At 37.2% G+C, this 22,433-nt stretch overlaps 1 protein-coding gene across 1 annotated transcript in view; it reads left to right on the top strand.

The window, feature by feature from the left end:
* Positions 1-22,433, top strand: part of LOC109932831 (calcium-activated potassium channel subunit alpha-1-like) — a 621,464-nt gene that overhangs the window by 4,854 nt on the left and 594,177 nt on the right. The gene's annotated exons all lie outside the window — the stretch shown is intronic.

Below are 22,433 nucleotides of genomic sequence, written 5' to 3'. Positions count from 1 at the left end.
TTTAGGTGGCCAGTTTGGCTTGGTGAAAAAATTATTTAACCAATCTCTTTAGATATATTATGACGCACCTCCAGGTAGGTGTGACTTGAACCCAGACCTACTGTCCCAGAATTAGGGACATTATCACTGCACCACAAAAGCCCTAAGGTTTTGCTTGATGATGTAGAGGAAACATCGAGAAAGACTTTCACCTACTTAATTAATATACTCTAGCAAATGTATTTTTAAGTTAGAATGTTGATTGATCTGTTAAGTTGATGATGTCATCATAATCCTTGCCTCAGTGCTGAGCTCCTGAGCGCTGATGGTAATGCTGCAGGGAATCTGGTGAAAATGTGAATTGGCCTGAGCAAGGACCGAGCACCCCTCCCTTCAACTACCCATTGTACTGGCCAAGGAAATTCTCGTCTTTTTCTGTAGGCTACCCGTTTTGAATGAGGCACCAGATGGTGAAACTGTACCTTGGAATTAATACTTATGGTAGAAAAATGCACTTGAGGTGCCAGTAAGGTATAGAACTGGACTTGCTGATAAAATATTATATTTTGTCAAGTTTATAAAACAGTTATTTTATTGAACATGCCACTGAAATATAAATGTTTAAAATATAAGTTCAGATCTCAGCCCTTTTGGAAGTTATTTTCCTGTAAACAGTTGTCATGTAGTACACCAAAGACATGGAATGACAATTTTAGGCAGATTTTTATAGGCAGCTTAATAATTAAACATGTCTTGGTTTCCTCATTCATTCTAATGCCCTGAAATTTCATCTGTTTGCGTTGTTGAATGTATTTTTATTTCTGGTTCATGTATGATTCCAGAAATTGGTGTGTAGTTACTAAACAGCATTGCAGAACTCTGTATTGCATACAAACTGAAAGAGGAGGTATCAATATGCATTTGTCTGTTCAAGTATCTGATGGTAACTTCATTTTGGTCACTCTTGTCAAATGAATTTAAACACAGGATGATGTCAGTTTTTAATGCTGCAATTTCAAATGTTTTGTATGTAGACAAATGGCTGCTCAGGAATGTATTACAAGGTGAATACAGAAAAATTGCATCATGATGTTTTGACACACGCAGTGCAATTTGATGCAGCTGGGTTATTTTATTTGTTCACTGACCATGGAACATAAGAGTTTACCGTGAATCAACAGCAGGCTATTAATACATCTGTTGTAAAGATACCTTAATATGTTTGTGTCTTTTGTGTGAAGATCCATGAATCAAGGACATAGATCACACTGGCAGTCAGCACTAGCACTGACAGCCTTTTCTAGCATGTAACCAGTCTATGTTTTTGCATCTAATTCCAAAAGTAAACACTTTGTCCGCCACTTGGTAATAGTACTCTAGTCTGAGCCACAAAGTTGTGGTCCTGAGTCCAATTTCAAGACTTGAATGATCAGACCTGGAGTTTCTGCCAGATTGCACTCACATTTCTAGCACAATTCAACTAAGTAGGTGGAGAAAAGAATGGAATTTTAAGGGTAAATTACATCCAACATAAATGGAATTCCACAATATCTTACGTTAGTCTAAAAGACACCATACCGAAGGCTGACTGTGCCTCCACACAAAATTAATCAACACATGCATTTTTTCCCTTCAAATAGAGTTTTTAAAATTAATTTTTTTAAGGCACAAGTGCACTAAAAGCTAAGAAACTGATTACTAGTTACACTTGTTGTACAATGAAGTCATTTTAAAAGTTTCTTTTTTTTCTGACGCTTTAATGCTGTACAATTGGAGATGTTTGGTGGATAAGGTGTTAAACCAAGGGCTCATCTTCTTGGCATTAAAGATACCATGACACTTTTGAAAGAAGAGCAGAGGAGTCCTTCTAGTTTCCTGATCAATACTTATCACTCCAACACCACTCCGAAAACTAGATTTTTCTTTTGTGCCTCTCACGTTGAACTTGCAGTGTGTTCCCTCAATTTCAGTAACAACATGCATGAAGTAATTCTTTGTCTCTGATAGAATTGAGGGCGTCCTGAGGATGTGAAAGGTTATTTAGAATGCAATTCATTTTTTTGAGAAATGAAAAGCACCAGCTACTAGAAATGTATCAAGGCAGTGGTGAATATGTAATCAGAGACTATTTGACCCTCACTTTTACAGTTTTTGTCTTCATTGAATGTTGCAACAAAATTATATACAGGTATTCATTTATAGACAGTCTGGGAATATAAAGATTTAAATTTAATTTAAAAAGCTATTGTGAGGTAATGCTGATCACAGACTGTCTTTGTGTCTTAAATTCATTCATGGGATGTGAGTGTTGCTGTCATTTATTGCCCATCCCTTTATTGCCCTTGACCTCTGTGACATGCTACGTTATTTCAGAGAGCAGTTAAAAGTCAACAACATTTCTGTGGGTGTGGAGTCACATGTAGACCTGACCAGGAGTGGATGGCAGATTTCTTTCCCTAAAGGAAGTTTATATGACAAGCAACAGGAGTTCCATAGTCACCATTAGATCATTTTTTAAAATTCCAGATTTATTAATTAAATTCAAATTTCATCATTTTCCATTGTGGAATTCCAGCCTATGACTCTGGACTACTAGTCCAGTAACATTACCACTACTCTACCATCTTTGTTATGTGAGTGCTCCTATTGAAGTGCATTGTAATTGTTTGGAGTAGTAGCAATTAATATAAGCTGTTTGTTAACTGATTTGGAGGTGCTTGTTATGTACAGTATGCTTTCTTCCTTTGAAGTACAGGTAAACGATAACCCAAGATTTGGACCATATATGAAAATTCAAGCGTGCATTGTTTCACGTGAGAATCTTGCTGTGAAGGTTTTAGGCGTCTTTAATTAAAATAGTTTCTGTTCTTTGCCAGTCCCCTCTTGAAGTTTCTTTGCTTTTGTGCCTCCTTTGACAGTAACAATTTCAGCCCTTGCTCTTTAACACCCCAAGGCAGCAATTCTGATGAAAACAATGCCTTACATTTCATATCTACTCATGGGTATGTTTATTTTAATAACAAATAATATTTTAAAGTTTTGTGTAACCAACCTAATAGTTTTGAGGGAAAACAGCTAAAATTGATACAAAATTGAAGCGTATGAAAGAATTTTGCGCAAGTATTGTTTGTTTTCAAATTCAGACAGTAACATTTTATTTGCTTTTATTTTATTCTAAAAAAGGAAGTTTTAATTTGAAGAATTTAAGGGCAAAAGGAAACAGTCAGTCTTGGGAGTATATATTGTTCTTTTTATATTGATTCAATTGAATAGACATGAGGGAAGTGCAGAAGAAGTTTTCATAAGTATTGCCAATACTGTCAGTGCCTTTGGAATACTTCAGTAATATGGAATTGCTCATTATGTACAGTATATGATACTGGTTCTGATTGTACAGTAATTCTAAATGTTATCTCCAGTTAGGTTTTAATTAAGTCCATTCTGTTGCAGTCTTAATGCTAAATAACAAACGTTTTGAAGCCTGTGCCCTACGTTCCCAAATAGTCTGCCCCTACATCCTCCCCCAGTTCCCACTTCCCTAGCTTATCAGCAATTGGCTTGTGAGTATCTAGTCCACTAAGTATCCCACTGATTCCCTGTGTATCGCATATTGGAAATGAGAAAAGGTGGAGAAAAACCAAAAAAAATTGTTGAAAAGTCTAGTGTAAGCATTGCCCTTTATTTCAGGCAGTTTGGAATACAAAAGGAAGAAATTATGTTTTGATTCGTTCTGTGATTAGATCTGTGCACCGCACTTCAGAAAGGCATATTGACTTTGGCGTGGTAGAATAGTAACAGGCATTAAAGGGTTAAGTTATGACTATAGGTTTTGTCAATCGGCTTGTATGCCTTTCAGTGCAAAAGACACTGCCATAAAATCAAATTGTTTAAATATTAAAACATTTCAATTGGATAGATATATTAAACTCCAAAAAAACAATTGGCGAAGAATGGTACTAGAGCCAATCCTTATTCAGTCTAATATTTGTTAATGTTGTGAAACATTATAAGCATGTACTTCAAGCCACATTACAGTTTCAGTGTATATCCCTACTTACTATAGTTTTAATCAAATTGTTTCAACATGTTATAACACGATATATCTGTTGGAGGTGGGGCTAAACATAGAACTTCTGGTCTAGAGGTAGGAACACATGCAGTATGCCATAAGATCATAGTGTTTATGTTTATGTGCTCAAGTGAAACCACAATTTATGGCATCCTGCTGCACATAATTAGACTGAGTGACTGTTGTCCACATATCACAGGCTTTTGACCACCATTTCAATCTGAGAGAAGGGATCAGAAGCTGCCAGGAAAAATCGTGTTCCATTCCTCCACAAATACTGCCTGACCTGCTCAGTATTTCCAGCATTTTTTGTTTTTTTTTTAATTCAATTTCCGGTGTTTTGTTCTTGTACCACCAGCTATATTCTCTCTAAGGCACATGGTCATGGAGAGTCTGCTTGTTGCTGATTGGCGTGTGCACCTATTGACTTGCCCTTCCAGAAATTGCTACTATGTGTGAACCTCTGAGTTCATGCAGCGGCAAAAAAAATTAGTTGGCACATAGACCACTAGATTCTTGTACCACCAGGGATGGTGGTGGCTTGGTACTTTTGTCACTGGCCTAGTAACCCAGAATGCCAGGCTAATGTTTTGGGAACATGGGTTTGAATCCTATGGTACACACCCTAGGGGAAATGATAGAAGCAGATATGATAACAAAGTTTAAGAGACAAACGAACAGGTAAGGTATAGAGAGATACAGGCCATGTGCAGGTAAATGGGATTAGTTTAGAATGGTGTCATTGTTGACACAGATGTAGTGTGCCACAGGACCTGTTCATGTGCTGTACTGTGCTGTGTTCTATACTTTTCACTTCAATCTGGATTGACAAACTGCATTCGAATCAACAAGCAAAATTTATTTTTCCTGACTGTTCTTATGTTAGTTAATTGTCAAAGTTGATATAAAGAAAAGGAACAGGTTTCACAATCTTACAATGTCCTAAAGCTGTTTATAGCTAATAGAGTACTTTTCTTTTGTACCTACACCCTGTTGTAACGCAGAGGTGCAACAGCCAGCATGTGCACGGTAAGGCCCAGCAAACAATAATGAGATACCTGACCAGATAATTTTTTTTTAAAAGTGGTTGTGACAGAAAGAAATGTTCACCTGGACTGTGGGGATCTCCTTGGCTTTTATTTGACTAATACTACAAGTATAAGATCTTTTAAACACAACTAAGACAGTAGATTGGGAATTGTTTTAACTTCACATCCATGGTTGTGTGTATTTTAGCAAAATCTCTATCTCTGCTGTAGGAAAGGAGTAATCTTGAAGTCATTACTAAATTTTACAATTTGAAAGAAACACTAGGCATTTGGAATTGTATAATTGACACATCTAATATTAAGAACTGTCCCCTATATTTTCCATTTTTCTCTTTAAAGTTGGGGATTGAAGGGATAGTATTGTATTGGCATTGCTATCATGTGAAATGTGCTAGTGATATTAGTAGACTGTTCAGGCATGGAAGTATCGTACTTGAGTCTCCTTCTGTCCATTGACACATTAACTTGCCTGTAGCACAGGCCTTTATCTGGCAATGTGAATCAGGAACTGTGACTAATCTTCTATTTCTAAATTCAGGCTCCTGAGTGTCCTTACCACCTCCCATGAAGCTGAGATCAGTTAATTAAATCATGACTTGAATTCTGAATCTTTTGTACATCAAAAACCTGGGGTTAGGAGGTAGAACTCGGGCATAATCCTATTGGAAAGGGCAAATGTAATAAGTTGGCAGAGAAAGCGATCGAAGTGGAAAAAATTAATGTGTTTTTGAGGCAGGTTGTTTTCTCAAGGAAAGACATTGGACAATATGATGAATATATAGTGGTTGAAGTGAAGATCTAAGTAATTGCAGACTTGTTGGGACTTGGGATATTTTCCTGTTTGTGGAGGAAAATCGTATTTAAATAAACTTAATTTATTTCCTCTTGTAAATGTTTTTATTTTACTCTTTACTAGGATGTGAGTATCCCTGGCAAGGCCAGCATTTGTTACCCATTCTGAATTTCCCTTCATTTGAGTGCCTTGTTAGGTATTTCAGAGGGCATTACAAGTCCATACTTTGCTCCGAAATCTCATTCGGGTCAGACTAGGTAAAGTCAACTGATTTCCTTCCCTATAGGGTGTTAGTGATTCAGATTTTTTGACAGCAATAGATCGTGTTCCATGACCAACATTACTGAAGCTAGATATATGTTCCAGAATTGTTCGTGGGATTCAGATTCCAGCAACTGTCATTGTGAGATTTGAATTCCATGTCCCCAAAGACTAGTAATTCAGACTGGGCCTCTGAATTACTACTCCAGTGACATTATGACCATGCCACCACCTATCCATTCAAGTTATGATACTAACCAATACTAATACCGGACAAGTCGGATCCCAGAGTAAATATCCCAGAGTTTGATAGATAATAGGCTTTATTTACAATTCGGCTACTGTTGTGGTCACTCATGAAAATGTAGTCTAATGAGGATACCAGTGTGATCTGTATGACAATTTAGAAGATCTTAACATGAACAGCAAAAAAAAATCCACCCTTTTTCCAGCAATATTCTTTTATAGATGCTTGATCCCAGTGAGGTATCCTATCTTAACTGATTAATTTTTTCAACTGATGAAGTTATAAACGTTTCCTTTTTGACTTTCTGCTTGTTCATTCAATGTGATCTTCTCTGTTACTGTCTCCTGAACATTGAAGGCTACCGGCAATCTCTCTTAAGGGAAACCCCGAGGGTAGTTTCATAGAATCCCTACAGTGCAAAACGAAGCCATTTGGCCCATTGAGACTGCAGTGACCCTCCAAAGAGCAGCCCAACCTTCCCTGTCCTTCATAAGATTTTTACCATGGAACCTAATCTGCACATCTTTGGACTCTGGGAGGAAACCACAGCACTTGGAGGAGACACAGGCAGACATAGTGAGAATGTGCAAACTCCAGACAAAATGTCACCAAGGCTAGAATCGAACTGAGGTCCCTGGCTCTCCAAGGCAGCAGTGCTGACTACTGTGCTACCATACCACCTAAACCTTTTGCCCGTCCTTTTTCTTGGACTGCTTTAAAAAAATCTAAAGACTTCTTTCCAACCTGAAGACTTCACAAGCTTAACTGCCCTCTTGCTGCTATGAAACAGTTCTTCTGAACTAAAACTTTATTATGGCCTCTGAACTTCTGTCTTTATATAGTCGTAAATTTCTATTACATCAATGTTTTATTAAGTTAGCTGCCCAGCTCTCTGGCTGTTCATTTAAGTTACAGGAACTTTTGGATATGATGTTTGAACTTGCTGTTCAAAACTGACTTTCTGACTGCTTTAAAAAATGTCACCTCCGCTGAAAACAAATCAATTTTCCTCTACTTTTTAGAATCTCAATTCCTAAATAATAATTATTCAAAACTTGCATCGCACTTGACATGAGCTGATAATTGTAAAGAGCCTTTTTTTTCAATTTTTGTGCTTTTATAAATTGTGGTCTTAAATGACAAAGAACTGTTTGAAACCCTGAGTATATAGGGATAACTGTATATTTTGCAAGTAAGGAATTTGATACCTGTAGAACTGTTTATGTAGCTGTAGCTTCCAGCAATGTGCAGATGAACTGGAGCCAACTATCAGTTGGCTGATAGTATTTGTCTCACGAGAAACCGAGTTAATGGTTCAAGCCTAATATGTTATTGTTTCAGGACAATAAATACAGTGATCAGACACTGAAGGATTGTGGTTTAGACCACTTGGAGTGGGAAATTAATATTACTTCTATTCAACAAGAAATATTTCCAAATAATTGAAGCACATGATTTCAAATAATGTTTTTTAAAAGTTGTTTTCTCTGGTGTCCTTGCTCCGAAGACCAGCTATTACATGACTCTGTTGAAGAACATCTTAGAGAAAGGAAAATTGTGGGGATTTTGGGGAAAAATATTTATGAGAAACAGCTGCTTCACTGTAATATGTTGAGCATAAAGAAACATTGTGTTCATTCTTTGCACAATTAACTGCTTATATCCAAACACATCTCAAATCCTGTCTTCCCATCATCCTCTGCTGTTGAACATCTACCATTTTAATCACTACACCTTTGGCTGTGTCTTCAGCCTCTGAGGACCTAAGCTGTAGAAATCCCCCTCTAAAATTGTTGTCCTCTGTACTTCCCTTTGCTTTTTAAAGGTACTATTTAAACCTGTCTCTTTGATCAAGCTTTTGGCCATCTGCCCTAATATTTCCTTCTTTGGATTGGTGATCATACAGAAGGGGTTGGTGTTAAATCTTATGGCTTGCACTTGTGATGGCACTGATGATTAATGCATTTTGCAATAGGTATAACTGAAAATTGGGAAAACCAGTTTTTTAATGCAAATTTGATTGCTTACCTTGTGGAAATTGCAGACCGTGAATATCATGGAATTTGATAATAAGACCAAAACTATGCTAATTTTTAACTAAGTATACAGGTGAAATGCTCATGAGAAATTAATTTTGCCTACAACCAGAAAACTTGGAATAGTGGAGAGTATGATTGTTGTGACATGAAGGTAACCTGCACATCCAAGCCTAATTAATTTTCAATTAATAGAAATTAGTGTTCCAATTTATTTGCATGTTTAGGTAATCCAATTAATAGGCTAGAAATAGGAAATATCATAATATGTGAAGTGTAGTGAAGATGCAAAGATCCAGTTAATCATCTGTGAGTTATCACTCTGAATTAAACTTGCAGTGATTCAACTACTGGTGATCATTATTCTGTATAATGTGTTATTAAAATGCTTTGTGGCCCTTTTAATTATTATATTAACCATACTCTTAGCACAAAGCATAGTTCCACAGGAAATGCTGGAACCTTGGATCTCATTTGTATTCTCAATACATTTTTGAGTGAGTCACCATTAATATGACTCATTGTTTAGACACATCTCAGTTGTGCTTATGCCAAAGATTTGTGCAAGTACAATTTCATGCCTCATAAAGACAAAAATCTGCTGTACTTCTATAATATGTTTTTATTCTCACACATAAAATTGATCATTGAACTCAGAATTAAAAAATTAATGCGTTTTTGCAATTTTTTCCCCAATTTAAACAGTAATCTCACCTCTCTATACTCAATTAGGCTGAGCTGCTACAATAATAGTCTAGATTTTCTTTTGAGGTTCAAGAAGAATATTTCAATTCTCTTGAACATTTATCTTTCATTATTCGTCTTCCTCAGAGGAATAAATGCATTATAGTTATGAACTCTCAATGTCTTAGAGAAGTAAAAGCTTAGTGAGTCATAGCCTGTTTTTCTTTCATTGTTTGATATTTAATGTCGAAACAGGTACGTAAAGATTCAAGGTCATGTTGCATTTAGAATTCTTTAGCCAATCTGGCCCTTGTGAATCTAAATGAATGCATTCTCTCCCCCGCCCTTCACTTGCATACTTGCTGTTCGCATTTCACATTCCTAGCTGTCAGGGTGAGTTGCCTTCAATACTCTGCCAGTGGCTGATGATGAAGAGCTGTCCCACATGTGTGTTTGGCTCGTTTTTTTTTCCTCCCCACCTCAGCACTCTCATACTGCCTTGTTCCAGGTGACGAAGTGACTTTTCTGATCTGTATACAAGTCTGATCATAAATAAAAGCTCTTGAAACTTCAGAAGATGTGTTCCTTGGAGATGCTCCACTTTTGCCTCCATAACCAGGTGAACATACTTTGCAAACAGTTTATGACATAACAGAATTATTCTTCCCGGTATCTGTGTGTGTACTTTGAAAAATACAGGCTATGGACATTAAATAAAAAGTTATTGAGAATGTGTGTCTGTTGTGAACCATCATAGCACTTTTGTGTCTGGATGTGAGCAACTGTTGAAGATTATAGTAGGGACTGGAAATTTTCTCAGATCTATTCCCACTTTGTCATACTCTTTTTTTTTTGTTGGACCATATAAGAGTTTGAAATCATAACAGAGGTTGGTGTTAAATCTTATGGTTTGTATCAGTGATGGCATTGGTGATTAATGCATTTTGCATTTGGTTTAACTGATTTGAAAATTGGGAAAACCAGTTTTCTTATGCAGAATTTAATAACAAACCTTGTGGAAATTGCAGACCATGAATATCATGGAATTTGATAATAAGACCCAAGTCTATGCTAATTTAACCAAATGTACAGCTGAAATACTCATGACAAATTAATTTTCTCTACTACGAAGAAACTAAGCATTCTTGGAATAGCATTAATCATCAGTGCCATCACTGATTCAAGCCATAAGATTTAATACCAACCCCTGTTACGATTTCAAACTTTTACATGGTCCAAAGAAAAGAAGTATGACAAAGTGGGATTAGATCTGAGAAAATTCCCAGTCCCTACCATAATCTTCAACATTTTCTCACATCCAGACTTCTATGATAGTATAAATAGAAAAGTGCTATTTTTTTATTCACAACAGACACACATTCTCAATAACATTTTTATTCAAAGTACACATATGGATGCTAGGAGGAATAATTCTTGTGACATGAAGGTAACCTGCACACCCAAGCCTCATTTCATTTCAAATAATAATGGGGCTCAAGAGTGAGAATTCAGATTTACCTTTTCTGAGCTTGTCATTTCACAAATCACATTCCAAATAGGGCTTAAAATGGTTACTGTTCACACTCATTTAGTATTCTTCTCTTGCTCTCACATTTTTCTTAACTTGTGTATTCACCACTATTAATCTTGTACTTTCTTGCTCGTGGTCTCAATCAAGTTTGCTCACTTGAGCTCCATTGCAATAAAACATTTTGCACTCCACTGTTTACTAAACCCTGTAATGATATGATACTGAGCACCCACACAATCTGATTTGTTTTGTATCAACAATCAGTACAAGTGAAAACCTTGGCAGCATTGAACATGTCCCATGAGAGACTTGAATTCCATTCAATAATCTAAGTTACTAATTGATGTAACCCTCCTTAGTTTTCTTTTCCTCTTGCAATTTTGTTTTGCCCAAATGCCTTTTCCAGCTCCATTAGTGTCTGCTAGTGTGACTGTCACTCTTTCTGGCCACTTTGATGTTCAACCTTATTTTGTAGGACAGGAATATTATACCGTGAGAGAAAATATGCAGTCTTTCCATGCAGTGACAGTGATATATTCAAACTGCATCCTGTTTTATCATCATCTTGTTTACATCTTTTCCCTGCCCTTGTTTTCTAAGGATTGCATCGTAGACGTCAATTCGATTGATGTCCAATTATAGCCAAAGTACTGTAATGTCTTGCCACTGCCTTCCAGAGGATGGTTAACCAGGAAACCCTCCTCGGTTTGCCACCATCCATCTTATTGGAAGGGCTTGCAGACTGGCAATCAATCTGCTTGGCTGCATTGCAGATGTACCTTTCAAAGTGAACACCTGCTGGCATGTAACTCAAAGCTATAGCTTCAGCTCCAGAGGTCAGAACAACATCACTGAACAACAAGACCGGCATCTTCTGTATAAGTATGTATTTCAATATGAAGGTGTCAATAAAATACAATATTGCCTGAGGCTTCCTCAACTCTGCCTATTAACATGCCTAATTCTCAATCTCCAGCAATGTTACTGTGAAATTTTTTATTTCTCTATTGTTTTACACTTTTGACCACGTTGATTTGTGCCAACTTTCCGATCATTATCTTATTTCCAGTCATTGTAAGGTTTAGACAGTCTGAACACTTTCCTCACATAGGTGTCTTACTGCTGTCATGTGAAATAGCTCATCATTCCCTTAGTATTGGCTAGACTTGAACCCAAGGATCCAAAGATGGAACAGCATGCTGGTACTAAACTTTCTACTACCCTCTAATTTTAAAATATTTTAATTGTACAGTTAATGGCACAAACCTCACCATAATCCCTTTGCATGAGTAGATTATTCATGATTTTCTTGATAGAGGTGAATTGTGAAGAGATAAAAAGAGGAAGGTTAATTTATGAAGGGAGATTGAAGCGCCCATTCATCAAGGCAAAATTTACAGAGTGAAGGTTAAACCATTTGTGGATATATAATGGCCAGAACTAATGCTGTAGAAATGGATATGGAAGATAAATATTGCAGAAAAATAAAGTGTTGAACAATGTTAATAAGCTGTGTGAAGGTTGCAAAATATAAGAAACGATAGTTAGGCTTAGTCCTACCCTGAAGGGGGAGAAAGCTAGTAATACTTTGAAATGAACGTACTGGTAATACTGAAGCTCCATTTTGAAATTTCCAAGATAAGATGGACTAGAATGTGTGATTTGCCTGTTTTACAGATTTTTCCTTCTGGACTGTTATACTTGGATATAACTGGTGACTTTGATTCTTGTCTGCCTTTTGTATAGCATGGGTTGACAGTGAGGGTTTTCCACGAACTACTCTGTAATAGAACTAAAGGCACAAGTGGCACGAATACTGGCGATTATGTATCTTTTTGTCAGTTCTGGTTATGAGATTTCAGTTTCAGTTTAAGAAATTGAAAGCAATTCTTTGCATGCACAAAATCCAAATAAATGATTACTGATTAACTGGTTGTATAGTGTGCAGTATTACATACTTAACTATAATTTGTTTGTTGTGAATACTTAGTCATGTTGAAAATCAGTGAAAAGACACTAAATGTTATTCAATCATTTAGCTATGGTTGAGTTACTTTGAACATGGTGGCATCCAATTTCCTGGTTTTAAAGAGGCATTACATTCCCGATGAAGTGAACTTTGTTTTCTCTGCAAGTTAGGATGGTAAAGATACAATGTGGTGATGCCAGTTGTGTTTAATTACGTCATCAAATTCCATAACAAAGAACAATACAGCACAAGAACAGGCCCTTTGACCATCCAAGCCTGCGCTGACACATTTTGCCCTTCCGTATTAAAACTGTCTTCATTTACAGTATCCATATCCCTCTATTCCCTTCCTAGCCATGTATCTGTCCAGGGGTTTCTCGAATGCTGCTACATGTGCATAAAATCATTCATCAGTGCCACTTACTTTTCCTTTTGCTACTATTGCCCTGTAATTATGAAAACAGGTGGCATAAGGACATCCTTGCCACATTTTGTTGGTTCCTGCATTGAAGAAAAATTGTTACATTGAGTCACAAGGTTGATTTCCTCCCAACAGAGAATTCAACAGTGTGCATCTGTTGGAAGGAAAACCTATCAATAGGTAACTTTGCATCTTTTATTCAGCTTCTAGCAGGTACAAATGGTTCTGAGTGGTTCATACGGATATCCGTAATCCTTTCTCCCAAAAGCAAAATTTGAATTGTTTGCAGTAATTTGTAACTGGAAGTTAAATTAAGAATATACATTTGAGAATATATTAAGCTTCCAATTCCAATTTTCACCTCTTCCTCCTAAAGGCATTAACGTATGATTATAGTACTGTTGTGAACAAGGACATGGGTTATTAATAATTATGCGGAGGACTGAAAGATATTGAACTGTTTAACACTCTCTGGAATAAAAATTGTTGATAGGCCTTAATTGCTGGAACATCTATCTCTGTACTGTTAATCGCTGAGCAGCCTTGGCTGGGTTTGATTTTGCTTCAAATACCTGGGAAGTCAAAGGAACAGTAAGACTCGATAAAGCTACAAAAATCTCTGCCATTCTCCTGATTTGAAACTTGGAAACTCGATAAAGTTAACACATCAGTACTTTAATTATCTTTGTAAGCCCTGAGATGCTGAGCTATAGCCACTGTTCAAAGTTTTGGTTTCCACTTGAACTGGTGCTTTGTTTTAAAAAGATGTTTCATCAATATATGGCTGGCAGCAATTCAATATGGTCAACAAGAAGCTTGGTATACCGTGAGGAGTCATCAAGATCTATCCTTTGTTTTGCAGGCTATTAGTCGATAGGAATGGTCTTGTCCTTTTTGTAAAAATTTCAACTCTGCAGAGTCATTGTTGTCCTGTGTAAGTGAATGCTTGGGATTAAAAGGGGGTATCATTCTAATTCTGGGTTATGGTTTAGACGTTGGCCAGATTTTGCCACTTGTTTTAAGAATAAGTTTGCATCATAATAAGCAGATTATTCTGAGTTCCTCGAAGAAGCTTGGTGAAAGTCTGTTTTATTTGAGATAGCAGTACCCAAAGATAACGATTGGTCGTTTAAACAATTTATATTAGTGTGTGACCCATGATGCAGTGGGCCTTTAATAATAAACACATTCTTCCTGTCCTATTCGTAACATTAAGCGTCATAGATATCAGCTTTCCGATACCTGTGGGAGTCTGCAATGAATATTAAAAATCTAATCAATAAATGTGAAGTTACAAAGCTAGGACTTGATTTTTGTCCACAACAAACTACATTTATGCTTTTGAGCAGGGACAGTGGATTTCAGTTGAACCTGGGAACTGTGGCAAATCTTTCTCTTTCCTATCTTTGGGTACTGAGGCTGATTTTTATGCCCTGCTGTGACTGTGCACTAAACATTGAACCCAGGATCTGCATGGCTTTTCCACACAATCTGTGATGTATTTATGTTTATACACTAAACCATTGAAGGGCCTAGGCTCATTAGCAAACATCCGTCACTTACAGGATGCAGATTGTTATTTCTGTTGCAGTATTATTTTCAAGGAATTCAACAAGTAACAGACTGGTAAGTTTCCATTTCGAGTGTGAAGATGTAGATTTGGAATCAGTGCATTTCCTCTTTGAGTCACACTAAGCTAAGCCTGAGTGCTGTCCAGAGACTCGCTAAAGGCATGAGAATAAAAATCTTAGGAGTAGCCTATATTGAGCATCCCCTCCCACCATGGGGGAAAATAGGAGAAATAATAGGCAGTAATTCAAAAAGCAAAAACCACAGTCTCTTAGTCAAAGATACTGGAGTTAAATCTCCAGGGAAATGCATTGTTTCACTCACTTCTGTTTAAAAATATTTAGACAGTATATATTGTAGGTTACTGATATTTTGGTTTATTGTTGGTACTATGATCCCGAGATGAAAAGTTAACTTTATTTTTGCAAATGTGAAGACTGTTTTTACTGTCCAGTTGATCTGAATTTAATGCTCAACAAAAAGGTGTATACTGCAGAAGTTCTGGGGTAGGGTCACTAAAGAAGCAAATGCATTGTTTGACTCACCTTTATTTTAAAAATATTTAGGCAGCATATATTGCAGAGTCCTATTTCATCGTATAAACGGTCCCTAGATAAGGAACTGGAAGGACATCTTTACTTTTGCAAATGTGAAGACACTTTTGTATTGACCATTACATTCAGAACAATTGAACAATGATAAGTTGGATACAATAATTACAATGCTGGTATGCTATCTTTTGACCTTTGTTCCAAGTCTAGGCAGTCCCTCCTGCTCAGACTGTTACTACTATTACAAGACAGTTTATTCAGGTTGAGGCTCAGATCTATCCTTCCATACTTTAAAGAACATAGAATATAGAACAGTACAGGCCCTTTGGCCCACGATGTTGTGCTGACCCATTATCCTACAAAGATCAATCTACCCTGCACACCCTACGTTTTACTATCCTCCATGTGCCTATCCAAGAGTCGCTTAAAAGTCTCCAAAGTATCTGACTCCACTACCACTGCCGGCAGCGCATTCCACACGCCCACCACTCTGTGTGAAGAACCTACCTCTGACATCTCCCCTATACCTTCCTCCAATAACCTTAAAATTATGCCCCCTCGTAATAGTCATTTCCACCCTGGGAAAAAGTCTCTGACTATCCATTCTATCTATGCCTCTCATCATCTTGTAAACCTCTATCAAGTCACCTCTCGTCCTTCTTCGCTCCAGTGAAAAAAGCCCTAGCTCCCTCAACCTTTCCTCATAAGACCTGCCCTCCAGTCCAGGCAGCATCCTGGTAAATCTCCTCTGCACCCTCTCTAAAGCTTCCACATCTTTCCTATAATGAGGTGACCAGGACTGAACACAATATTCCATGTGTGGTCTAACCAGAGTTCTATAGAGCTGCAGCATAGCCTCACGGCTCTTAAACTCAATTCCACTGCCAATGAAAGCCAACACACCATATGTCTTCTTTACAGCCCTTTGCTTTGTTTGCTTTTGTCAGACCAGTGTCAGTGATTGTGTCTCTGAAATGATTATTCAAAGTAGTTCTTTTGGATGGATGACGGAGGGGAATGGGTAAACTTTGATGTTGTTGCAATTTGTACACCAAGGCTGAAAGTCCGCTTAATGCTGCTGTTTGTGAGTCAGTCTGAAGTTCTCAGTTAGCCTAATTAAAACTTGTTAGGCTTTACAACCAACTTCTATGGATATTATAACTGCGTCACATGTGGTGACCTGAAATTACTTAATGTACATTTAGTTATGGAGATCTAATTAAGTTTCACTTGATAGACTGAATGAATTTGACTTCTGGCTGCTTCCAATTTTTCTAATGAAGAGGCATGTAAAAGTAAGTGTTAAAATATGCAGATTTGAGTGGGACATTATTCTGAATTGCTGCTGTTGGCTTTTGTCTTCTTTCCTTGTCCCACATTTCTGATTATTCCCAATTGCCCCACTAGATTAAGGGAGGCAAAACAAATTGCATACACAGCCGTGGCTACAAAGCAATAAATCAATAACTAAAATTACTTTGGTGCTTTTTGCAACCTCCAGATGATTTAAAGCACTTTACTGGCTATGATGTTCTTTTTCAGGTGAAACCATGGTTGCAGTGTACCTTCACACTGACTACACGATTCCATTAATGCTTTTCATTGAATATAGGACAGAACAAATTAACATCTAACACCATTTAAGTATTCAGTCAAGTGAATAACTCCACCATGTTCATTCAGCTGAATAATTTAATTTGATCTTGCACCCTCTCTATGTTGCTGCTTGGAGACTTGCGTGGATCTGACACCTTGTACACAATTTTGTCCTTCTGTTTCCAATGCTGGGACATCACCACAGGCCTAGTAGAGTTTTACAAAGTATTTACGCATAAAAACCGGCTACTTCGCCTAGCAGGTCCAAGCTGATGTTTACGCTTTACGTTAATTTCTTCCCTCTCCTTCATCCACCCCCATCAACATATCCTTCTTTTTCTTCTTCCTGTTTTTCTAGCTTTCCCTTAAATTGTCATTTGTAAGTGCTTAATTTTGGATATTATTGACTGCGGAGGCAAATTACATTTGAAACAAGGTAGGTTTGATTAATCTTACAAAAGAAGTACAAAATAATAATCTTGTCTCAACTTTCACAGAACTAATGGATACTGAGATTACAGAATCATCAGAAATGGGTGTAGAAATGTTGGAGATGATAGTCATTTTTAAAAAAATAACCAGTACCCATAAGGTAATAAACTGAAGGAAGAAACCTAAGGAAGGTATAACTGTTAATTCCAGAAAGTATGCAGGAAGGACTGGAGGGTGGAAAATGTCACTCACATTTGAAGAGACTGAGAAATAAAATTTGCCAAATACCATTTAAAATGGTAAATCACAAACATTTATAATGTGGGATGAAATTACTAGGCACTGATGAAGGAATGAGTAAATCAAGGTTAGACTCATGTATCCTCTAAGTTTTTTTTGTTGCCTAATAGTGCATGGCCTCTTTAAAATGTTTTATAAACATGCCTGTGTAGTACCTTTTAAAGAGACCAACTTGGGCATGGCCTGTATTGTGTTCTGTATGTCATTATACTTTTTGCGAGATTTTCATATTGTCACTGTATCATGACATGTGACCTGAGGGTATAAATGTCTTGCATTTTAACTGTGTTACTTGAAGCATGATACACTAATGGAAGCATGCTACTCTTTCTAACCGCATAAAATGATACTAGTCCAGGCACTTGTGTGCCTATGAATCTTGTGTTTGAATATAGCAATGAGCTGTAATAAACATGGTATTCTTACTATGCTTATATATGTCTAGTTCTTATGTTGTTGCAATGCTTATGCTATGCTTGTGTCAGGTATAAATGCCGCGCTGGAGGCAAACCACGCATCGTCCTGTATTGGTTCACCCAGGGAGCTGCACGTTTGTGTAGCTGCTTAAAATGAACATTGGTCAGGGAGGTTAGATCTTTCAAAAACAGCTTGTAATTGACTGACTGTTTGTTTATTTTTGAACTTTTAAATAAACTATGGAATTAAAGTGGATGTGGCTTACAGGGAATTTCAAAAAATATTTCATGCCCTACCACTTTCATATGGCACATAGTTGAGAGATAATTGAAGGGGAAGAAGGGAAGAGATGAAGTGAAGTTTCTCAGATACAAAAAGACAGGAAAATGATGTTCTATTTGGATATGTCTTGGACAACTCTTATTTTCTATGTAAATGATCTGAAGTTTACAATGAAGGGAACAAAATCAAACAAACACACAATGTTAAAGAAACAGCATCTGTGGAGAGAGAAACAGAGTTATTGTTTTGAGTTTGTTGTGACTTCTTCAGTTCTTGAAAGAATAAGGGTCGGGGTTCACAAATAATGGTTATTGAAGTATTCTGATTAAAAAGTGAAGTCATTTCACCTTCTGTTGAAAGCAACAAATTGTGAGTAACATGAATATACAAGTACAAGTGCTGGTCAGAATATTGAATCCTTTGTGGAAAAAATGATTGTTAAAACATGTATAGTTTATTCATTTTAAATGGTGTAGTTGATAGAAAATTAAAACAAAATTGTGTAGTGAGAAACTAGGATCGTGTGTGGGTGGGTGGTTTGGTGTGTGGGTGGGAGAGAGAGGCTGATGCTCACTGGACATGAGTAAAGGGAACATGTTTCTCATCAAGATCTGACATGTATGACATAACCAGTGATTTGAAGCTTTTGGTTGTCCAATGTCGAATGAATCTGACTGCCTGATTTGTGACAAAAGTGCTAAAATGAGTGCACAATTCAGGTCGCCTTCTTACTCCCTACAAGACATTAGCAACTCAGGGAAATTGGAATAGCTGAGCCTAGCTCTTTTGCTAGATTTTGTTCCATTCTGAATTTTGTAAATACAGAGTTCCCTTCGTTAAAGATGTTGGCAGACTTGATACACCAATACATTGCAGTGAATTAATATAACCATCTGCATGCCTTCTGTGGCATATTTCAGACTTAGCTAGACTTGATTTAGTCTTAATAATCTTTCCAGTTGTTTCTCAGAGGAAATGCTTAGTCAAGTGTGGTGGTGTTTGGGAATGTGATGGTAGAGAAGGAAGAAAGGACTACAAAAATGCACCCCAACAGCAGCGCGTCTTTTACGTGGCCAAGAACTATTTTTTTCTTTTTTGATGTTCTTGTATTTCTTAATGTGGAATAATGGGACAGACTAAGGTTATTCAGCCCACCAGCTGAAAAAAAAACCCTTTTTAGTCAAATCCCACCTTCACGCTCTTCATTTGCAGCCATGCGGTTATAGGACTTCCAAGTGCACTTTTTTTTATGTAGAATGAAATCTTCTGTCTCTACCACCTTTTTTCAGCGATTGAGTTCTAAAGCCACCCTCTGGTGAAGAAGAATCAATCCTCAACTGTGATCTGAAATCCTTCTCCCTTTTATAAATCTGTGCCCCCTGGTTATTGATCTCTTTGCTTTCAGAAATGGGTACTATCCACTGTATCTTCCCAAGAACATTAATAGGAATTAGGAGCAAATATAGGCCATTCAGCCCCTCAAGCCTGCTTTACCATTCAAAATAATGGCCGATTTGACTGCAACCTCAAATCCATCACCCCACCTCTTCCCAACCCTCATAAGTTTTCACCACCTTGCTTGCATCGGTTCTGTAAAGTGGAGACCAGTGCTGTAAAAAGTTTGGTTGTTGTGATGTAATTAGCGTTTTAAACAGTTCTAACTTAATTTTTCTACTATTGCAGTCTAAACCTGCGCCAAAAAATGATCTATTTGCATTCTTGACCACCTTCTTTACCTATCCTGCTATATTCAAAAATTTGTATACATGCATCTAAAGTCCATTTGTTTCTCCACAGTTACCAAAATCCTACCATTTATTGTACGTTCATTTGGCTTGTTGATATTCACAAACTGCTTTATCTCTCATTTTTTCAGATTGAATTTCATTTGCCATTGTTCAGCCCACTTGATTTTGATAGCTTCCTGCAGTCTACAACTCTTTCACACGGCTAATTTTACATATCACATGTAAATGTATTAATCACACACCTTGCAGTTAGGTCCAAATCATCAAAATATATCACAAAAAGCAAAAGATTCAGTGGGGATCCCTGAGAGACACACTGGAGCCAATCTTCCAGTCACAAAAACAACCGTCAATCATAGTCCTTTGCTTCCTGTTCTTGAAACAGTTTAGGATCTAAATTGCCACTTTTCTTTGAATCCTATGACCTACTAGTGTTATGATCCATCTGGCATGTAGGAACTTGTCAGAAACATTGCTAAGATTAATAGGGGTTGCGTCAAACTCATTGCCCTCTTCTATGCTCCTTGTTACCACTGCAAAAAAAAAATCAATTTATTTAGATACAACCTTCCTTTAATCATTCCATTCTGACTGTCCTAACTTATTTGTCAAATAAATTATTGTTTATACTGTCTCTGAACTATTTCCATTAATTTACCTGACAAGTAACATGTAACATGTAATTACTAGTGTGCTACAATTTGAGCCAGACAGAACTGGAAAACAGTGGTCGGAGATTTTGCTATTCTGATTTTGCATTCCTTAACTTGGCACATGTTTCATGTGGACCTGGTGGTTTATCAACTTCTAAGAATGCAAAGATGCTTGAATATTTTATATACTTATCCCATCAAATATTTCTCTCAGGTCCTCTTTAATTACTGTTAGTTGTAGTTGTCCCCCTCTTTTGTAATAATGTGAAGTACTCAAGAGCCATATCTGTGCCTCTGCTTCCACCACAAGTTACTTTTTTAAAAAAAATTTCTAATTGGCCCTATTCTTCCCTTATTCTTCCTTTAGTTATCCTCTTGCTTTTTATATATTTTAAAACATCTTTGTGTTTTCCTTATCTGTTGTAAGAAGTACCTATAACATGTCAGGTAGCTGTCAGCAGTATCACTTGACATTACAACAGAAGTGAAAGGTCTTTAGATAGGAAGATGAACAGTAAATTGAGATTCAATTTTTGTCCGAAGTGCAAACTTCTCCTAATCAACAAAGTATCATTGACAGGACTGTCTCCTGAATGTTGCTGTGATTTGGCACTTATCCAAGCTTGCAGCTGTTCCAAAGTAAAGTACACTGTCCAAACACTACAAATGAGTTCGTTCTGCTTTCAGTGTTGAATAAAACACACAACATCTGTACGAACAGCTTGCTGGATCTTTGTGGACCCAACTAACCAGTGAATTATTTCTATAAATATTGTTTACATTTCAGTCACTAATGTTAAGTTCTTTAGACTTCAGTAGATCACAGCTCGATCAGCAGATAGAAAAAAATTGTTTCACTTGATTCAGATGCTCTTGTGGAATCATACAGAAGGGATTGAGGTTTTTTGACTTTCAGCTAAACCAGCTCCTCCAAAAAATTATCCAGTTACTCTCACCATCCTGCTATTTCTCCAGAGCCGTGCAAAATTTTCTTTTTCAGGGGTAGTCCATTTTCTTGCCAATTCAAGTCCCAATTCAACTTCTACCTCCAGTTAATGCATGTTTTATTCCTTCATCTCCTGTCTGTTTTTTCTGCATATTATATTGGATCTCCATCCATAGGTTATTAACCCACCCACCAATAGAATCCATTCAATCTTATTTATTCTGTCAAAAATCCCGTCCTGTAAAAGTAATTCCTGTTTCATGAATTTTGCCACATGACTGAAGACCCACTGATCTGAACTGCCCTCGTGATCTGTCATCGATACAGTGATTTTTTTTTAGCATTCAGCAAGATATGTATATCTGAGGAGGCAATACTTGAGTTGTAATACCAGTCGTGTCTCTCTCTCTAATGAGAGAGTAGCTTATGGTCTGGTAGGACTTTACCTTCTGCTACATGACAGGATTTAGTACCTTGTGTTCATAACTTTAGTTCATGCCAATAGGTCACAGCATACGTGTGAGGAGTGTTTCTATCTGACACAGGGTAGTGACTTTCCAGAGAGTCAGGGGAGCTAGATCACTGAAATGTTTGGAGGTGCGGGGGAGGGGGTGTTAATGGATTTTGACGCATCAAAGAGTTGAGGGCTACAGGCAGTTGGGCATGAAAGAGGAGATGAGGCCTAGAGCAGATCTGCCCTTATCTAATCGAAGGAAAAGGCAGGTTTGAGGAGATGAAATAACCGACTCCTGTTTCTAATGTTCTCATATTTTGTTGTTGGAAAGTTAGCAGCTGTTATTTTCATGGAAGTCCTGTCCACAAATGTTGCAGTCAGGGAGAACAGAGGATTTTGTGAGCAACATCTGGGTGCAGTATTACAGGGTGGGGGGGGGGGGGGGG

This window comes from Rhincodon typus, chromosome 34 (genome assembly GCF_021869965.1).
Source record: "Rhincodon typus isolate 14 chromosome 34, sRhiTyp1.1, whole genome shotgun sequence".
Classification (NCBI taxonomy): domain Eukaryota; kingdom Metazoa; phylum Chordata; class Chondrichthyes; order Orectolobiformes; family Rhincodontidae; genus Rhincodon; species Rhincodon typus.
This window is presented reverse-complemented; position numbering and strand designations above follow the sequence as displayed.